The sequence below is a fragment of the Silene latifolia genome, chromosome Y, assembly GCF_048544455.1.
Source record: "Silene latifolia isolate original U9 population chromosome Y, ASM4854445v1, whole genome shotgun sequence".
NCBI classification, from domain to species: Eukaryota; Viridiplantae; Streptophyta; class Magnoliopsida; order Caryophyllales; family Caryophyllaceae; genus Silene; species Silene latifolia.
Window position 1 is genome coordinate 179,957,719 of NC_133538.1, and position 17,153 is coordinate 179,974,871.

The 17,153-nt window shown below is 36.4% G+C and overlaps 3 long non-coding RNA genes across 3 annotated transcripts; all 3 read left to right on the forward strand.

Annotated features, from left to right (window-relative positions):
- Positions 1-1,885: 1,885 nt before the first annotated feature.
- LOC141626447 (uncharacterized) lies at positions 1,886-4,616 on the forward strand. The gene is made up of 3 exons (XR_012536028.1): positions 1,886-1,952; positions 2,046-2,118; positions 4,424-4,616. It is a non-coding gene; the product is annotated as an uncharacterized LOC141626447 (long non-coding RNA).
- Positions 4,617-7,616: 3,000 nt separating this feature from the next.
- On the forward strand, positions 7,617-10,357 carry LOC141626361 (uncharacterized). The gene is made up of 3 exons (XR_012535951.1): positions 7,617-7,685; positions 7,779-7,851; positions 10,165-10,357. It is a non-coding gene; the product is annotated as an uncharacterized LOC141626361 (long non-coding RNA).
- A 2,995-nt stretch (positions 10,358-13,352) lies between these two features.
- LOC141626362 (uncharacterized) lies at positions 13,353-16,084 on the forward strand. Its single transcript, XR_012535952.1, has 3 exons — positions 13,353-13,421; positions 13,515-13,587; positions 15,892-16,084. It is a non-coding gene; the product is annotated as an uncharacterized LOC141626362 (long non-coding RNA).
- Positions 16,085-17,153: the final 1,069 nt, after the last annotated feature.

Below are 17,153 nucleotides of genomic sequence, written 5' to 3' on the forward strand. Positions count from 1 at the left end.
AGATCTTAGTGAATTTGTCATTTTAGGAAATGTGGAAGATGTTAGAGAATAGGAGGGAGTATTAGTTTAGGGTATTTTAGATCTAGTTCTTCAATAAATCAAAAATTCAACTTTCTTTTTGTTGTTTTAAGCTTAGATTAGTAGCGTATCCTGTTAATTTCAACATTTGTATTAAAATTTACTATTTCATTTCCTCTTTAATTCAACGTAATTGCTAAATCCCGCGCACCAATTCAGTCAATCACGCGCATTTTTTTCCTTTCTTCCTAGTATACCCCTCTCATTTCTCACCCTACTAAGAGAAAGAAACAAGAGAGAATTAAAACCCCCAAAAATTAGAAATGTCAATACACCCTAGTCCCGCCACGGCAATCCCCAGCCCCGCCGACCACCCCTCCTCCACACCCATTCCCAGCGCCGACCAGGAGAAATGTTGATCGTCCAGAGAATTAGAGACGGTTATAATCAAGTAATTAACCCTTTTTAAAATACAGTAATATGGAATTGTTATCTTGCTTGATCGATCAAATAGAAACAATTGATTTAGGCAAAATGGCTAATGATATGACGCAGATAATACTCTTCCTCCTAGGCAAAATAATTACAGTAGCATTCACACAACCAAACCTGTGTTGTTCACTCTTTGAATAGTCCATGGCACTGCTTGTTTTGAGTGCCTTTGATGGCGGTGTTTTTGGTCCATAGAAAAGACCCATGGGCATTTTGACAAAGTAACGGAGTGAACAAACACAATCTAAACCCTAATTTTGGAAATAAACCTCTTTTAATTATAAAAAACGTAAGTTAAATCAAGTCAATTAAAAGACCGTCTTAAGAAAATTGTTGATAAAACGGAAAAATTACGTGATAAGCGCGAATTACGATCCATTATTGTCGAACGTTTAACGAGTTGGTTAGGTTTTGAGGAAAAAGATGAAAGAACTTTTTTTAATTATCTTTTAAGATGAAGGGCAATTATGGAAAATCAAGGGTAAAATGCACAGGATATAGTAAATTGATGCGCGAGATTTAGCAAGTCCCTAATTCAAGTGGGTAACTAATTTTCTCTCCCTTTTACTTAATTTCAAGTTATTATTTTTATCACTTTATGCAATTAGTTATTTAAAGTTTCAATCTTTACTACACTTGTCATGTTTTGTGTTATAATTAGAGTAGTGGGTAGTATGTTTAGTGTTAACTATTTCATGTTTAGTCATTAGATTAATTAAAGTTTAAGTCTGTATTACCTTATCATGTTTAATTTCATGTTTAGTATAGTTTTTAATGTGACTTGTGTTAGATTAATAATGTTTAGTGTGTAACACCCGCGAATTTCCCATTTTGACATTTGAAATTTATTAAACCGTTTAATTATTTTGTTATATATTTTTAAATTATTTTATCTAATTAATTTTATGTCAAACACGATTTTTATAAACGTATTATATAAAAGCTCATTTTTTTTATAAAAATACGTACGATTAAATTATATTTTTAAGGCACGATTTATATAATAATATATGCATACATATTTTTGGTCGGATAATAATAGCGACTGTAATAATATTAGTTTCCGTCTCAAGTTAAAGTAAACTCGAGACCTTATTCCGTCTAGCTATAGACCGTCACATTTCACCTTGCACCCACTTTAATCTGGACCAATAAAAAACCAACAACACATTCACCCACCTTCAAAATATCTACTATTATTATTATATATTATTAATATTATTTGTGGTTGTTGTGTAATACACCCGTCCCCACCTCCTTTCATTTCTCCTTTCTTTTTCTTCTTCTTCTGCGTAAAAACAAACAACAACAACAATATGCAAAGTGACTTCAACAGACGCCATTTTGGCCGAGCTTCAAACCCATATTCCTACTTATTTTCTCCACTTTTCCTCTTAATTTTTGTACCATTCTCATCCTTACTTCCTCCTTCATCTTTCAAGGTATTAAAGTCTTGTTTTTGTGGTGATTTCAGTTTGACCCGTCTCATGAAAGTTCTGATTTTTAGCTCTTTTATCTCGTTTTCTTTCCTCTAGTTTAAGAAACTGAAGAACCGGTGGGAAGCTCATACTTTTTAGACGTTTTCTCGGAGTTTTGAAGGGCAAAAAGGTAACGGTGATAGGTTACTCGACAAGGTCGAAATTTACGCCTTATGGGTCGTTTTGTATGTTCTTTTTCTGTTAAAGATTGGTCCTTTACTCGTCTCTTGTGTATGGTAACCTTCGTCTTAATTTGGTGTTTGAAATGGGTCGACTTGGGTGCGAAAGTTCGGTCATGAACTCTGTCTGTCTTGAGCTCGGGCTATGGCTCACTCGGACCGTGGTTATAGCTGGTTGGGGTCTGTCTTTATGCGGGAAATGGAGCCGTATGGAAGATGGGTGCCCTGTTTTGGGCAGGGACATGAGAGGAAGTGTCGGGTTGTTCCTTGTTGGCTCGGTTTTGGACAAAGTTATTGTTGTTGATTGATTACGGTTTTTATGTGCTCAGATTTTTCTATAGGTTGGACTAATTGATTGATTATTATATAGATAACTAATATTTCCTATTAATTAGTTTATTACGTTGTTGGAGGGGTGGGTTTAGTTGCCAGATTATTGGAGTTGGTTAGGATAAGCATGAGATTAAATAAGGAGTTGTTGTTTTGGGTGTCCAAGATTTAAGGTAATGATGTTGTGACATTATTCTGGTTTTAATGGATCATTGAGGTTGGCTTAGAGATTTAGCAGGAGTGACACTACTTTGATGATGAAAAGCATTAGAATGTGAGTATGAGTGTTAAAAGGAACAAAGAACAATTGTTTGGCTACAACCTTTTGACGAAGACTTGTTTTGCCTTTTTGGTATTATATTTGATTTGTTGGGCTCCTTATAATTTGTTTATTTGGCTCATAAATGGGTCACTTGAACTTGGTCACATTTTATCCCGTATATTTTATATAACATAAATTATTCATTATCGCTTATCATATTTTATTTAACCGGCATGTTAATTGGAGTGGGTTTGTCTTGTTAATCTGATTGGACTTGTCTAGCTTACTTGTTGGGCCGAGTTTGTCCTATCCATTGGACTTGGTATGCTTTGCTTGTTGGGTCCATTTCGTGTTATTTGAAATAATTAAATATCCGTCTCGTATTTTATATAACGTAATTCATTAACTATCTTTCTTTTACATATTTCTTCAATTGGGCTCATTTGGTTTTGTTTGTTGGGCTCACCTTGATTCTTTTGTTGGACTTGTTGTGTTGGGCTATTTGGTTTTCACATGCTTCTTATGTCGGGCTTAACATATTCATTAGTTTGGGCTTGTTATGTCACTTTTGTTGGGCTTTACATGGTTTACTGGTTGGGTCTCATATGTTCTATGTATTGGACATGTCATGTCTTATTTGGATTATCATCGGCTCATTACATTAGTAGTCTCTTTCCAAGTTGATTCGCATCGCTTGGTTGAGTCGTGTAGTAGTCCCTTTCCAAGTTGATTCGCATCGCTTGGTTGGGTCGTGTAGTAGTCTCTTTCCAAGTTGATTCGTATCGCTTGGTTGAGTCATATTCGTTTGATGATGCCCTTATGCTATACCGTATTGCTTGACTTATCTTTACGCCTCTTTCGGATCGTTTCTGCCGATTGTGGGTTTAGCTCATATTTTTCCGCCTCTTTGATCGTTTCGCGATTGTGGGTTCTCGACTTCCGTTACGTCGATCGAGTCTTGGATGCGGACTGCTCGCCGCATGTCGAATCGGGGACCGTTCGCCCCGAGAGTCCGGCGATTTAGACTAGGACTGAGTCTTGGGAGTACCATTGTCGTCCTACCAGGGGAATTATATTTTGATATATGAGTAGTAAAGGTCTTGCTTGGTTATAGATATTGGTATTTGTCTTTCAAGGTAAGAATTGTGCCTTGTGTTGTTTGTCTTGGTCCTATCGGATACTAGGGGTGAGCTACAAGCCCTCTAGTTGCGACATGATCGTCGGGATTGATGTTCCCATCCGTTCTTATGGTGAGATGCAAGCCATAAGTATGAATGTGACATTAGTAGCCACGTCCCGTGCAATGTTTGCTAAGTGGTTTTTCAAATAATGGCTACGGTTTCTATTCTTGTAATTTGCATTGGTTGATCCCTTACTTAACTGCTTCACATGATTCGGATTCTAATCTCATATCTATATTGTATTTCTTTGAAATGCGTGCTTTTGTATAAATGACCATATTCCTGTCTTTCATATTATTTAATTGTTTCACATGATCGATTGAATCTTTATTAAGCTAAGGTTGGCCTATCTTGTTCCATCTCAATTATTTGCCATGTTTACATATAAACTTGATATTCTTATCTTTGGTATGTACCTTATATGACTTACCCGTTTTAGTTCCTTGTTATGACTGTATGCGTTCATGTTTACATGAATGACAGGTATTAGTGATGCATTCATGGGGTGAAGACATGTGTGAGCTAGCGAGCACTTCGGCCTAGTAGTTGGTTATTAGGATTGTTTAGACCTACCTTTTATTGTATTGTCTTTCGAGGGATATATTTTCCCTCACCTCGACTATCACGTTTGTATAATTTAAACTTTCTTTCCGCATTCTTTATTTATGTTTTAGATTTTGGTGAACCCGCGCTTTAAATTTTAAAAGTTTTAAAAATTCCTTAAAATTCCGCATTTTATTAGTTATATTTTCCGCTTTATCGCGGGTGTCACAGTTGGTATCAGAGCCTATGTTGCTCCCGACGCACACACGTGTACCCCAAATTTAATTTGAACTTGACCTTGAATAATGAATGAGAGATGGGTAGACTTAAGGACCTAAGATGGTAGTCTGTAGTGTGTTTGCTCTTTGTTAGGTTCTAACCTGTTTGTTGAATGTCATTTAATAATTGTTGTGCCCTTGGATCAATTACCGTGAGCTTATCTACATGAAGATCAAGATTTGGTGCCTATTGCTGAGGATTGAAGAATTGTTCAACCTTTGAAGAATGCTTCTACTTCCATGAAGATGTATCTCGTTCCTTGTGTACCTCGCCATATTCTTCACTTCTTAATGCTTATCCCTTCTTCTAAACCCTCTTTTCTTTTCCTTGTAAGTCACTCTTGTATTCCCTAACTTGTCCTTTGTTCCTTGGTAATCCTCCCTTAACGCCTATTGATGGTATTCTTTCTTTTAAGGAATGTTGACCTTGGTTGGGGATTTTGACTTTTGAGGAGATTGCTTGTGGTTGACCCTTAATCCTGGTTTTGAGATGATTTGATGTTGGAGAGACTTAGGTAGTGTGATGAGACATACTTGATGGTTCTTAAACCTAGACCCTTGATAAAGCGAGTATATTTGATTGGTGGTTTTTGTGTTGTCAAGTGTGAGTTGCGTTTGTTACTAAGGTTATGGAACTTGGCTTTGTTGTTTATGTTTGGGATTTGAAAACCTTGGGAAGTGTAGTGAGACGTGTCTTGGGATACTAGTGCTTAGTACTTGACATAAAATGGTTGAAATTGAATGGTGGATTTGAGGATATAGGATTGACTAGGTAAGTCGAGTTTTTGATTGGCTCCCATAATCGCTTTGGACATGAGAGTTTGATAATGTATTGGTTACCATGTGATAGATGCTAATTGTGGGATTATTAGTTGGCTCTTGGGAGTTCTTGAGTTGAAAGAAGACTTTGGGTTGGCGTGTTACTACATTGTCTTGAAATGAGAACCTTGAGAAATAATTGAGGAACCTTTTCTGGGAGTTTAGAGCTTGGTATTGTGATTCTTGATTGAGGGTTTAATTTCTAAGGAACCCATGGTTGACGCTAGTTAGATACGAGTATAGCTTTGTTGGAAGTTTGACCTTGATCTCGTGGAAGTTGTTTGTGGATGTTTGAGGATTTGGAGTGATGAAATCTCACTTATAGTGGAGTACCTTGTTTCATGGAATTGCTTGGGGTGAAGTAACATGAGTGTTTGAGGAAAATTTTGGGAGTGTTTTGGTCATAAGTTTGGGTGTTGAAGTTTTCAGAACCGCTTAGGATGATGTTGTTGTTTGAAGTTTGAGTACTTGGCGTTTCCTTGTTGTCTAGTTCCCTTCTTCTTTGATCATAAGTGTTCTTTGTTCATACCTCGTTTCCTTGCTTCATCATACTCCTCTTTTAAGTTTGGTACTCGTAACTCCGTGAAACTCCACCTTTTACATCCTTGTAGACTTGACATCAATTCTTACGCCTAGGAAGTTCATCATAGCTCTCTTGTTAGTTGAGTCCAAATTCTCTTAACGTACTTTGTTTTTATGCTATCTAAGCTACCTTCCTTTTTGTTCAATTTCTAAACTTTCATGCTACTAGTTTTGATTTGTTGTTAAAAGTTTATGTTACTTTTGTAAACCTTACCTATTTTAAAGGTTTGAAAATGAAAACTTGGTTTAATTCCCTACTCGTTCTTTAAATATAAACTTATCTATCGTGATTTTGATTACTAAACCCGAGATTTCTTTAACTTTATCCAATTTACGTTAACTTTGACCTATCTATGATTTCTTTGTCAAAGTATAATGTTATATTTTCAGGAATTTAATTCTCTTTTGAGTTTAAAAGTGAAACCTCTATCTCTATTTTGGCTTTTGCAGGAGAGAATTTGAGTGAATTACTTTTTCTTTTGATTTTGACGTTGATCGGATGTTAGAACTCGTTATTAGAGACGTTTAATAACTTGTTCTACGCTTGTCGGCGAATTGATTTTTGTTTTAAATTTGTCTTCGATTTGGAAAGTAAGCGTTCTTGTGTGCACGACAAGGGCAATTTCATTCCATGAATGAGACGTATACTTTTGAAAACTCTTCGTTATTGATTTTGAAAGTGCTTTGATTTCTGATTTATACAATGATTTACCTTTCGATCTAGTTTTGTCGAAAAATTTTATTTGAAACTTTTGAAAGAATTTTAATTCTTACCATAAGCAACCTTTTAAATGATTCGCTCACGAGTCCAGTTCGATTTCATTTTAAATAACCTTTCATTTCTACTTTCAAGTTTCGAGGACGAAACTTTTTTAAAAGATGGGGTGATTGTAACACCCGCGAATTTCCCATTTTGACATTTGAAATTTATTAAACCGTTTAATTATTTTGTTATATATTTTTGAATTATTTTATCTAATTAATTTTATGTCAAACACGATTTTTATAAACGTATTATATAAAAGCTCATTTTTTTTATAAAAATACGTACGATTAAATTATATTTTTAAGGCACGATTTATATAATAATATATGCATACATATTTTTGGTCGGATAATAATAGCGACTGTAATAATATTAGTTTCCGTCTCAAGTTAAAGTAAACTCGAGACCTTATTCCGTCTAGCTATAGACCGTCACATTTCACCTTGCACCCAATTTAATCTGGACCAATCAAAAACCAACAACACATTCACCCACCTTCAAAATATCTACTATTATTATTATATATTATTAATATTATTTGTGGTTGTTGTGTAATACACCCGTCCCCACCTCCTTTCATTTCTCCTTTCTTTTTCTTCTTCTTCCTGTGTAAAAACAAACAACAACAACAATATGCAAATAGCTTCAACAGACGCCATTTTGGCCGAGCTTCAAACCCGCATTCCGCCTATTTTCTCCACTTTTCCTCTTAATTTTTGTACCATTCTCATCCTTACTTCCTCCTTCATCTTTCAAGGTATTAAAGTCTTGTTTTTGTGGTGATTTCAATTTGACCCGTCTCATGAAAGTTCTGATTTTTAGCTCTTTTATCTCGTTTTCTTTCCTCTAGTTTAAGAAACTGAAGAACCGGTGGGAAGCTCATACTTTTTAGACGTTTTCTCGGAGTTTTGAAGGGCAAAAAGGTAACGGTGATAGGTTACTCGACAAGGTCGAAATTTACGCCTTATGGGTCGTTTTGTATGTTCTTTTTCTGTTAAAGATTGGTCCTTTACTCGTCTCTTGTGTATGGTAACCTTCGTCTTAATTTGGTGTTTGAAATGGGTCGACTTGGGTGCGAAAGTTCGGTCATGAACTCTGTCTGTCTTGAGCTCGGGCTATGGCTTACTCGGACCGTGGTTATAGCTGGTTGGGGTCTGTCTTTATGCGGGAAATGGAGCCGTATGGAAGATGGGTGCCCTGTTTTGGGCAGGGACATGAGAGGAAGTGTCGGGTTGTTCCTTGTTGGCTCGGTTTTGGACAAAGTTATTGTTGTTGATTGATTACGGTTTTTATGTGCTCAGATTTTTCTATAGGTTGGACTAATTGATTGATTATTATATAGATAACTAATATTTCCTATTAATTAGTTTATTCCGTTGTTGGAGGGGTGGGTTTAGTTGCCAGATTATTGGAGTTGGTTAGGATAAGCATGAGATTAAATAAGGAGTTGTTGTTTTGGGTGTCCAAGATTTAAGGTAATGATGTTGTGACATTATTCTGGTTTTAATGGATCATTGAGGTTGGCTTAGAGATTTAGCAGGAGTGACACTACTTTGATGATGAAAAGCATTAGAATGTGAGTATGAGTGTTAAAAGGAACAAAGAACAATTGTTTGGCTACAACCTTTTGACGAAGACTTGTTTTGCCTTTTTGGTATTATATTTGATTTGTTGGGCTCCTTATAATTTGTTTATTTGGCTCATAAATGGGTCACTTGAACTTGGTCACATTTTATCCCGTATATTTTATATAACATAAATTATTCATTATCGCTTATCATATTTTATTTAACCGGCATGTTAATTGGAGTGGGTTTGTCTTGTTAATCTGATTGGACTTGTCTAGCTTACTTGTTGGGCCGAGTTTGTCCTATCCATTGGACTTGGTATGCTTTGCTTGTTGGGTCCATTTCGTGTTATTTGAAATAATTAAATATCCGTCTCGTATTTTATATAACGTAATTCATTAACTATCTTTCTTTTACATATTTCTTCAATTGGGCTCATTTGGTTTTGTTTGTTGGGCTCACCTTGATTCTTTTGTTGGACTTGTTGTGTTGGGCTATTTGGTTTTCACATGCTTCTTATGTCGGGCTTAACATATTCATTAGTTTGGGCTTGTTATGTCACTTTTGTTGGGCTTTACATGGTTTACTGGTTGGGTCTCATATGTTCTATGTATTGGACATGTCATGTCTTATTTGGATTATCATCGGCTCATTACATTAGTAGTCTCTTTCCAAGTTGATTCGCATCGCTTGGTTGAGTCGTGTAGTAGTCCCTTTCCAAGTTGATTCGCATCGCTTGGTTGGGTCGTGTAGTAGTCTCTTTCCAAGTTGATTCGTATCGCTTGGTTGAGTCATATTCGTTTGATGATGCCCTTATGCTATACCGTATTGCTTGACTTATCTTTACGCCTCTTTCGGATCGTTTCTGCCGATTGTGGGTTTAGCTCATATTTTTCCGCCTCTTTCGGACTCGTTTCTCGCCGATTGTGGGTTCTCGACTTCCGTTACGTCGATCGAGTCTTGGATGCGGACTGTTCGCCGCATGTCGAATCGGGGACCGTTTCGCCCGAGAGTCTCGCGATTTAGACTAGGACTGAGTCTTGGGAGTACCATTGTCGTCCTACCAGGGGAATTATATTTTGATATATGAGTAGTAAAGGTCTTGCTTGGTTATAGATATTGGTATTTGTCTTTCAAGGTAAGAATTGTGCCTTGTGTTGTTTGTCTTGGTCCTATCGGATACTAGGGGTGAGCTACAAGCCCTCTAGTTGCGACATGATCGTCGGGATTGATGTTCCCATCCGTTCTTATGGTGAGATGCAAGCCATAAGTATGAATGTGACATTAGTAGCCACGTCCCGTGCAATGTTTGTTAAGTGGTTTTTCAAATAATGGCTACGGTTTCTATTCTTGTAATTTGCATTGGTTGATCCCTTACTTAACTGCTTCACATGATTCGGATTCTAATCTCATATCTATATTGTATTTCTTTGAAATGCGTGCTTTTGTATAAATGACCATATTCCCTGTCTTTCATATTATTTAATTGTTTCACATGATCGCTTGAATCTTTATTAAGCTAAGGTTGGCCTATCTTGTTCCATCTCAATTATTTGCCATGTTTACATATAAACTTGATATTCTTATCTTTGGTATGTACCTTATATGACTTACCTGTTTTAGTTCCTTGTTATGATTTGTATGCGTTCATGTTTACATGAATGACAGGTATTAGTGATGCATTCATGGGGTGAAGACATGTGTGAGCTAGCGAGCACTTCGGCCTAGTAGTTGGTTATTAGGATTGTTTAGACCTACCTTTTATTGTATTGTCTTTCGAGGGATATATTTTCCCTCACCTCGACTATCACGTTTGTATAATTTAAACTTTCTTTCCGCATTCTTTATTTATGTTTTAGATTTTGGTGAACCCGCGCTTTAAATTTTAAAAGTTTTAAAAATTCCTTAAAATTCCGCATTTTATTAGTTATATTTTCCGCTTTATCGCGGGTGTCACATTGGTATCGAGCCTATGTTGCTCCCGACGCACACACGTGTACCCCAAATTTAATTTGAACTTGACCTTGAATAATGAATGAGAGATGGGTAGACTTAAGGACCTAAGATGGTAGTCTGTAGTGTGTTTGCTCTTTGTTAGGTTCTAACCTGTTTGTTGAATGTCATTTAATAATTGTTGTGCCCTTGGATCAATTACCGTGAGCTTATCTACATGAAGATCAAGATTTGGTGCCTATTGCTGAGGATTGAAGAATTGTTCAACCTTTGAAGAATGCTTCTACTTCCATGAAGATGTATCTCGTTCCTTGTGTACCTCGCCATATTCTTCACTTCTTAATGCTTATCCCTTCTTCTAAACCCTCTTTTCTTTTCCTTGTAAGTCACTCTTGTATTCCCTAACTTGTCCTTTGTTCCTTGGTAATCCTCCCTTAACGCCTATTGATGGTATTCTTTCTTTTAAGGAATGTTGACCTTGGTTGGGGATTTTGACTTTTGAGGAGATTGCTTGTGGTTGACCCTTAATCCTGGTTTTGAGATGATTTGATGTTGGAGAGACTTAGGTAGTGTGATGAGACATACTTGATGGTTCTTAAACCTAGACCCTTGATAAAGCGAGTATATTTGATTGGTGGTTTTTGTGTTGTCAAGTGTGAGTTGCGTTTGTTACTAAGGTTATGGAACTTGGCTTTGTTGTTTATGTTTGGGATTTGAAAACCTTGGGAAGTGTAGTGAGACGTGTCTTGGGATACTAGTGCTTAGTACTTGACATAAAATGGTTGAAATTGAATGGTGGATTTGAGGATATAGGATTGACTAGGTAAGTCGAGTTTTTGATTGGCTCCCATAATCGCTTTGGACATGAGAGTTTGATAATGTATTGGTTACCATGTGATAGATGCTAATTGTGGGATTATTAGTTGGCTCTTGGGAGTTCTTGAGTTGAAAGAAGACTTTGGGTTGGCGTGTTACTACATTGTCTTGAAATGAGAACCTTGAGAAATAATTGAGGAACCTTTTCTGGGAGTTTAGAGCTTGGTATTGTGATTCTTGATTGAGGGTTTACTTTCTAAGGAACCCATGGTTGACGCTAGTTAGATACGAGTATAGCTTTGTTGGAAGTTTGACCTTGATCTCGTGGAAGTTGTTTGTGGATGTTTGAGGATTTGGAGTGATGAAATCTCACTTATAGTGGAGTACCTTGTTTCATGGAATTGCTTGGGGTGAAGTAACATGAGTGTTTGAGGAAAATTTTGGGAGTGTTTTGGTCATAAGTTTGGGTGTTGAAGTTTTCAGAACCGCTTAGGATGATGTTGTTGTTTGAAGTTTGAGTACTTGGCGTTTCCTTGTTGTCTAGTTCCCTTCTTCTTTGATCATAAGTGTTACTGTTCATACCTCGTTTCCTTGCTTCATCATACTCCTCTTTTAAGTTTGGTACTCGTAACCTGTGAAACTCCACCTTTTACATCCTTGTAGACTTGACATCAATTCTTACGCCTAGGAAGTTCATCATAGCTCTCTTGTTAGTTGAGTCTGAATTCTCTTAACGTACTTTGTTTTTATGCTATCTAAGCTACCTTCCTTTTTGTTCAATTTCTAAACTTTCATGCTACTAGTTTTGATTTGTTGTTAAAAGTTTATGTTACTTTTGTAAACCTTACCTATTTTAAAGGTTTGAAAATGAAAACTTGGTTTAATTCCCTACTCGTTCTTTAAATATAAACTTATCTATCGTGATTTTGATTACTAAACCCGAGATTTCTTTAACTTTATCCAATTTCTGTTAACTTTGACCTATCTATGATTTCTTTGTCAAAGTATAATGTTATATTTTCAGGAATTTAATTCTCTTTTGAGTTTAAAAGTGAAACCTCTATCTCTATTTTGGCTTTTGCAGGAGAGAATTTGAGTGAATTACTTTTTCTTTTGATTTTGACGTTGATCGGATGTTAGAACTCGTTATTAGAGACGTTTAATAACTTGTTCTACGCTTGTCGGCGAATTGATTTTTGTTTTAAATTTGTCTTCGATTTGGAAAGTAAGCGTTCTTGTGTGCACGACAAGGGCAATTTCATTCCATGAATGAGACGTATACTTTTGAAAACTCTTCGTTATTGATTTTGAAAGTGCTTTGATTTCTGATTTATACAATGATTTACCTTTCGATCTAGTTTTGTCGAAAAATTTTATTTGAAACTTTTGAAAGAATTTTAATTCTTACCATAAGCAACCTTTTAAATGATTCGGCTACCGAGTCCAGTTCCAGTTTCATTTTAAATAACCTTTCATTTCTACTTTCAAGTTTCGAGGACGAAACTTTTTAAAAGATGGGGTGATTGTAACACCCGCGAATTTCCCATTTTGACATTTGAAATTTATTAAACCGTTTAATTATTTTGTTATATATTTTTGAATTATTTTATCTAATTAATTTTATGTCAAACACGATTTTTATAAACGTATTATATAAAAGCTCATTTTTTTTATAAAAATACGTACGATTAAATTATATTTTTAAGGCACGATTTATATAATAATATATGCACACATATTTTTGGTGGATAATAATAGCGACTGTAATAATATTAGTTTCCGTCTCAAGTTAAAGTAAACTCGAGACCTTATTCCGTCTAGCTATAGACCGTCACATTTCACCTTGCACCCACTTTAATCTGGACCAATCAAAAACCAACAACACATTCACCCACCTTCAAAATATCTACTATTATTATTATATATTATTAATATTATTTGTGGTTGTTGTGTAATACACCCGTCCCCACCTCCTTTCATTTCTCCTTTCTTTTTCTTCTTCTTCCTGCGTAAAAACAAACAACAACAACAATATGCAGGCAGCTTCAACAGACGCCATTTTGGCCGAGCTTCAAACCCGTTTCCGCCTATTTTCTCCACTTTTCCTCTTAATTTTTGTACCATTCTCATCCTTACTTCCTCCTTCATCTTTCAAGGTATTAAAGTCTTGTTTTTGTGGTGATTTCAGTTTGACCCGTCTCATGAAAGTTCTGATTTTTAGCTCTTTTATCTCGTTTTCTTTCCTCTAGTTTAAGAAACTGAAGAACCGGTGGGAAGCTCATACTTTTTAGACGTTTTCTCGGAGTTTTGAAGGGCAAAAAGGTAACGGTGATAGGTTACTCGACAAGGTCGAAATTTACGCCTTATGGGTCGTTTTGTATGTTCTTTTTCTGTTAAAGATTGGTCCTTTACTCGTCTCTTGTGTATGGTAACCTTCGTCTTAATTTGGTGTTTGAAATGGGTCGACTTGGGTGCGAAAGTTCGGTCATGAACTCTGTCTGTCTTGAGCTCGGGCTATGGCTCACTCGGACCGTGGTTATAGCTGGTTGGGGTCTGTCTTTATGCGGGAAATGGAGCCGTATGGAAGATGGGTGCCCTGTTTTTGGGCGGGACATGAGAGGAAGTGTCGGGTTGTTCCTTGTTGGCTCGGTTTTGGACAAAGTTATTGTTGTTGATTGATTACGGTTTTTATGTGCTCAGATTTTTCTATAGGTTGGACTAATTGATTGATTATTATATAGATAACTAATATTTCCTATTAATTAGTTTATTACGTTGTTGGAGGGGTGGGTTTAGTTGCCAGATTATTGGAGTTGGTTAGGATAAGCATGAGATTAAATAAGGAGTTGTTGTTTTGGGTGTCCAAGATTTAAGGTAATGATGTTGTGACATTATTCTGGTTTTAATGGATCATTGAGGTTGGCTTAGAGATTTAGCAGGAGTGACACTACTTTGATGATGAAAAGCATTAGAATGTGAGTATGAGTGTTAAAAGGAACAAAGAACAATTGTTTGGCTACAACCTTTTGACGAAGACTTGTTTTGCCTTTTTGGTATTATATTTGATTTGTTGGGCTCCTTATAATTTGTTTATTTGGCTCATAAATGGGTCACTTGAACTTGGTCACATTTTATCCCGTATATTTTATATAACATAAATTATTCATTATCGCTTATCATATTTTATTTAACCGGCATGTTAATTGGAGTGGGTTTGTCTTGTTAATCTGATTGGACTTGTCTAGCTTACTTGTTGGGCCGAGTTTGTCCTATCCATTGGACTTGGTATGCTTTGCTTGTTGGGTCCATTTCGTGTTATTTGAAATAATTAAATATCCGTCTCGTATTTTATATAACGTAATTCATTAACTATCTTTCTTTTACATATTTCTTCAATTGGGCTCATTTGGTTTTGTTTGTTGGGCTCACCTTGATTCTTTTGTTGGACTTGTTGTGTTGGGCTATTTGGTTTTCACATGCTTCTTATGTCGGGCTTAACATATTCATTAGTTTGGGCTTGTTATGTCACTTTTGTTGGGCTTTACATGGTTTACTGGTTGGGTCTCATATGTTCTATGTATTGGACATGTCATGTCTTATTTGGATTATCATCGGCTCATTACATTAGTAGTCTCTTTCCAAGTTGATTCGCATCGCTTGGTTGAGTCGTGTAGTAGTCCCTTTCCAAGTTGATTCGCATCGCTTGGTTGGGTCGTGTAGTAGTCTCTTTCCAAGTTGATTCGTATCGCTTGGTTGAGTCATATTCGTTTGATGATGCCCTTATGCTATACCGTATTGCTTGACTTATCTTTACGCCTCTTTCGGATCGTTCGCCGATTGTGGGTTTAGCTCATATTTTTCCGCCTCTTTCGGACTGTTCGCCGATTGTGGGTTCTCGACTTCCGTTCGTCGATCGAGTCTTGGATGCGGACTGTTCGCCGCATGTCGAATCGGGGACCGTTCGCCCGAGAGTCTCAAGCGATTTAGACTAGGACTGAGTCTTGGGAGTACCATTGTCGTCCTACCAGGGGAATTATATTTTGATATATGAGTAGTAAAGGTCTTGCTTGGTTATAGATATTGGTATTTGTCTTTCAAGGTAAGAATTGTGCCTTGTGTTGTTTGTCTTGGTCCTATCGGATACTAGGGGTGAGCTACAAGCCCTCTAGTTGCGACATGATCGTCGGGATTGATGTTCCCATCCGTTCTTATGGTGAGATGCAAGCCATAAGTATGAATGTGACATTAGTAGCCACGTCCCGTGCAATGTTTGCTAAGTGGTTTTTCAAATAATGGCTACGGTTTCTATTCTTGTAATTTGCATTGGTTGATCCCTTACTTAACTGCTTCACATGATTCGGATTCTAATCTCATATCTATATTGTATTTCTTTGAAATGCGTGCTTTTGTATAAATGACCATATTCCTGTCTTTCATATTATTTAATTGTTTCACATGATCAGTTGAATCTTTATTAAGCTAAGGTTGGCCTATCTTGTTCCATCTCAATTATTTGCCATGTTTACATATAAACTTGATATTCTTATCTTTGGTATGTACCTTATATGACTTACCTGTTTTAGTTCCTTGTTATGACTGTGGCGTTCATGTTTACATGAATGACAGGTATTAGTGATGCATTCATGGGGTGAAGACATGTGTGAGCTAGCGAGCACTTCGGCCTAGTAGTTGGTTATTAGGATTGTTTAGACCTACCTTTTATTGTATTGTCTTTCGAGGGATATATTTTCCCTCACCTCGACTATCACGTTTGTATAATTTAAACTTTCTTTCCGCATTCTTTATTTATGTTTTAGATTTTGGTGAACCCGCGCTTTAAATTTTAAAAGTTTTAAAAATTCCTTAAAATTCCGCATTTTATTAGTTATATTTTCCGCTTTATCGCGGGGTGTCACATAGTGCGTGAGTAGTATTTTCATGTTTAGTCATTAGATTAATTAAAGTTTAAGTCTTTATTACCTTATCATGTTTAGTATAGTTTTTAATGTGACTTGTGTTAGATTAATAATGGTTAGTGAGTAGTATTTTTACTAGGGTTTGATTAAACCCCGACATGAGTGATTTGTCTAATTAATTCTACTTGGTTGGTTGTATAGAAGGATTGGTTGGGGTTAGTTAAAGGAATTGATTTGTTAATGCTCTATTTAGGACCGTAGTTGACTCTTGACCCTTGTCCATCAATGAGAATTGATTAGGCTAAGATTAGACTACCCTTTTTAGTCCATTTGTCGATTCGAGTTAAACCCGGGAGGGAGAACTTGAGGAGGGTGCCTATTAATTATTGGTTTGAACTTCACCTTTGGGAGAAGGGTTGGGATGACTGGGATTTATCGTAGACTTAATGACCTTGACCAATATTTGGGTACTTTGAGAATAGCGCGTGTTCTCAGGTACTTGAGTGTTGTGTTGAGGAATCCGACTTACGAGCCCGGGAGGGAGGTAGGCCGGGGTGACTAGTTTCATACTATGAGCCCGGGAGGGAGTTAGTAGGCGAATTAGAGGCGTTTCCTCCTAATTAGTACCCCTACACAACCAAATAACGGAATTAAGACGGAAATTGCAAGTGTCGGTGGAATGATCGTGCCCTAGGCTTTTTATCTATTGAGTAAAACCATATCATTCACTTGTCTTTAGTTTTTGGCATTTGCATTAGTTGATTACATTTACTTGCTACTTAGTTTAGTTCATTTAGATAATCTACAATCAAGTTGCGTTTGACATAGCTAAACATTAGAATATAAACGATTAGTACTCACCCATGCTCTTTGTGGATTCGACCCTCAATTAATGCAACAAATCTCGTTCACTTGCGAGGTAATTAAACTTACATCCCCTGTGTCGATCCATATGATATTTTCGATCATATG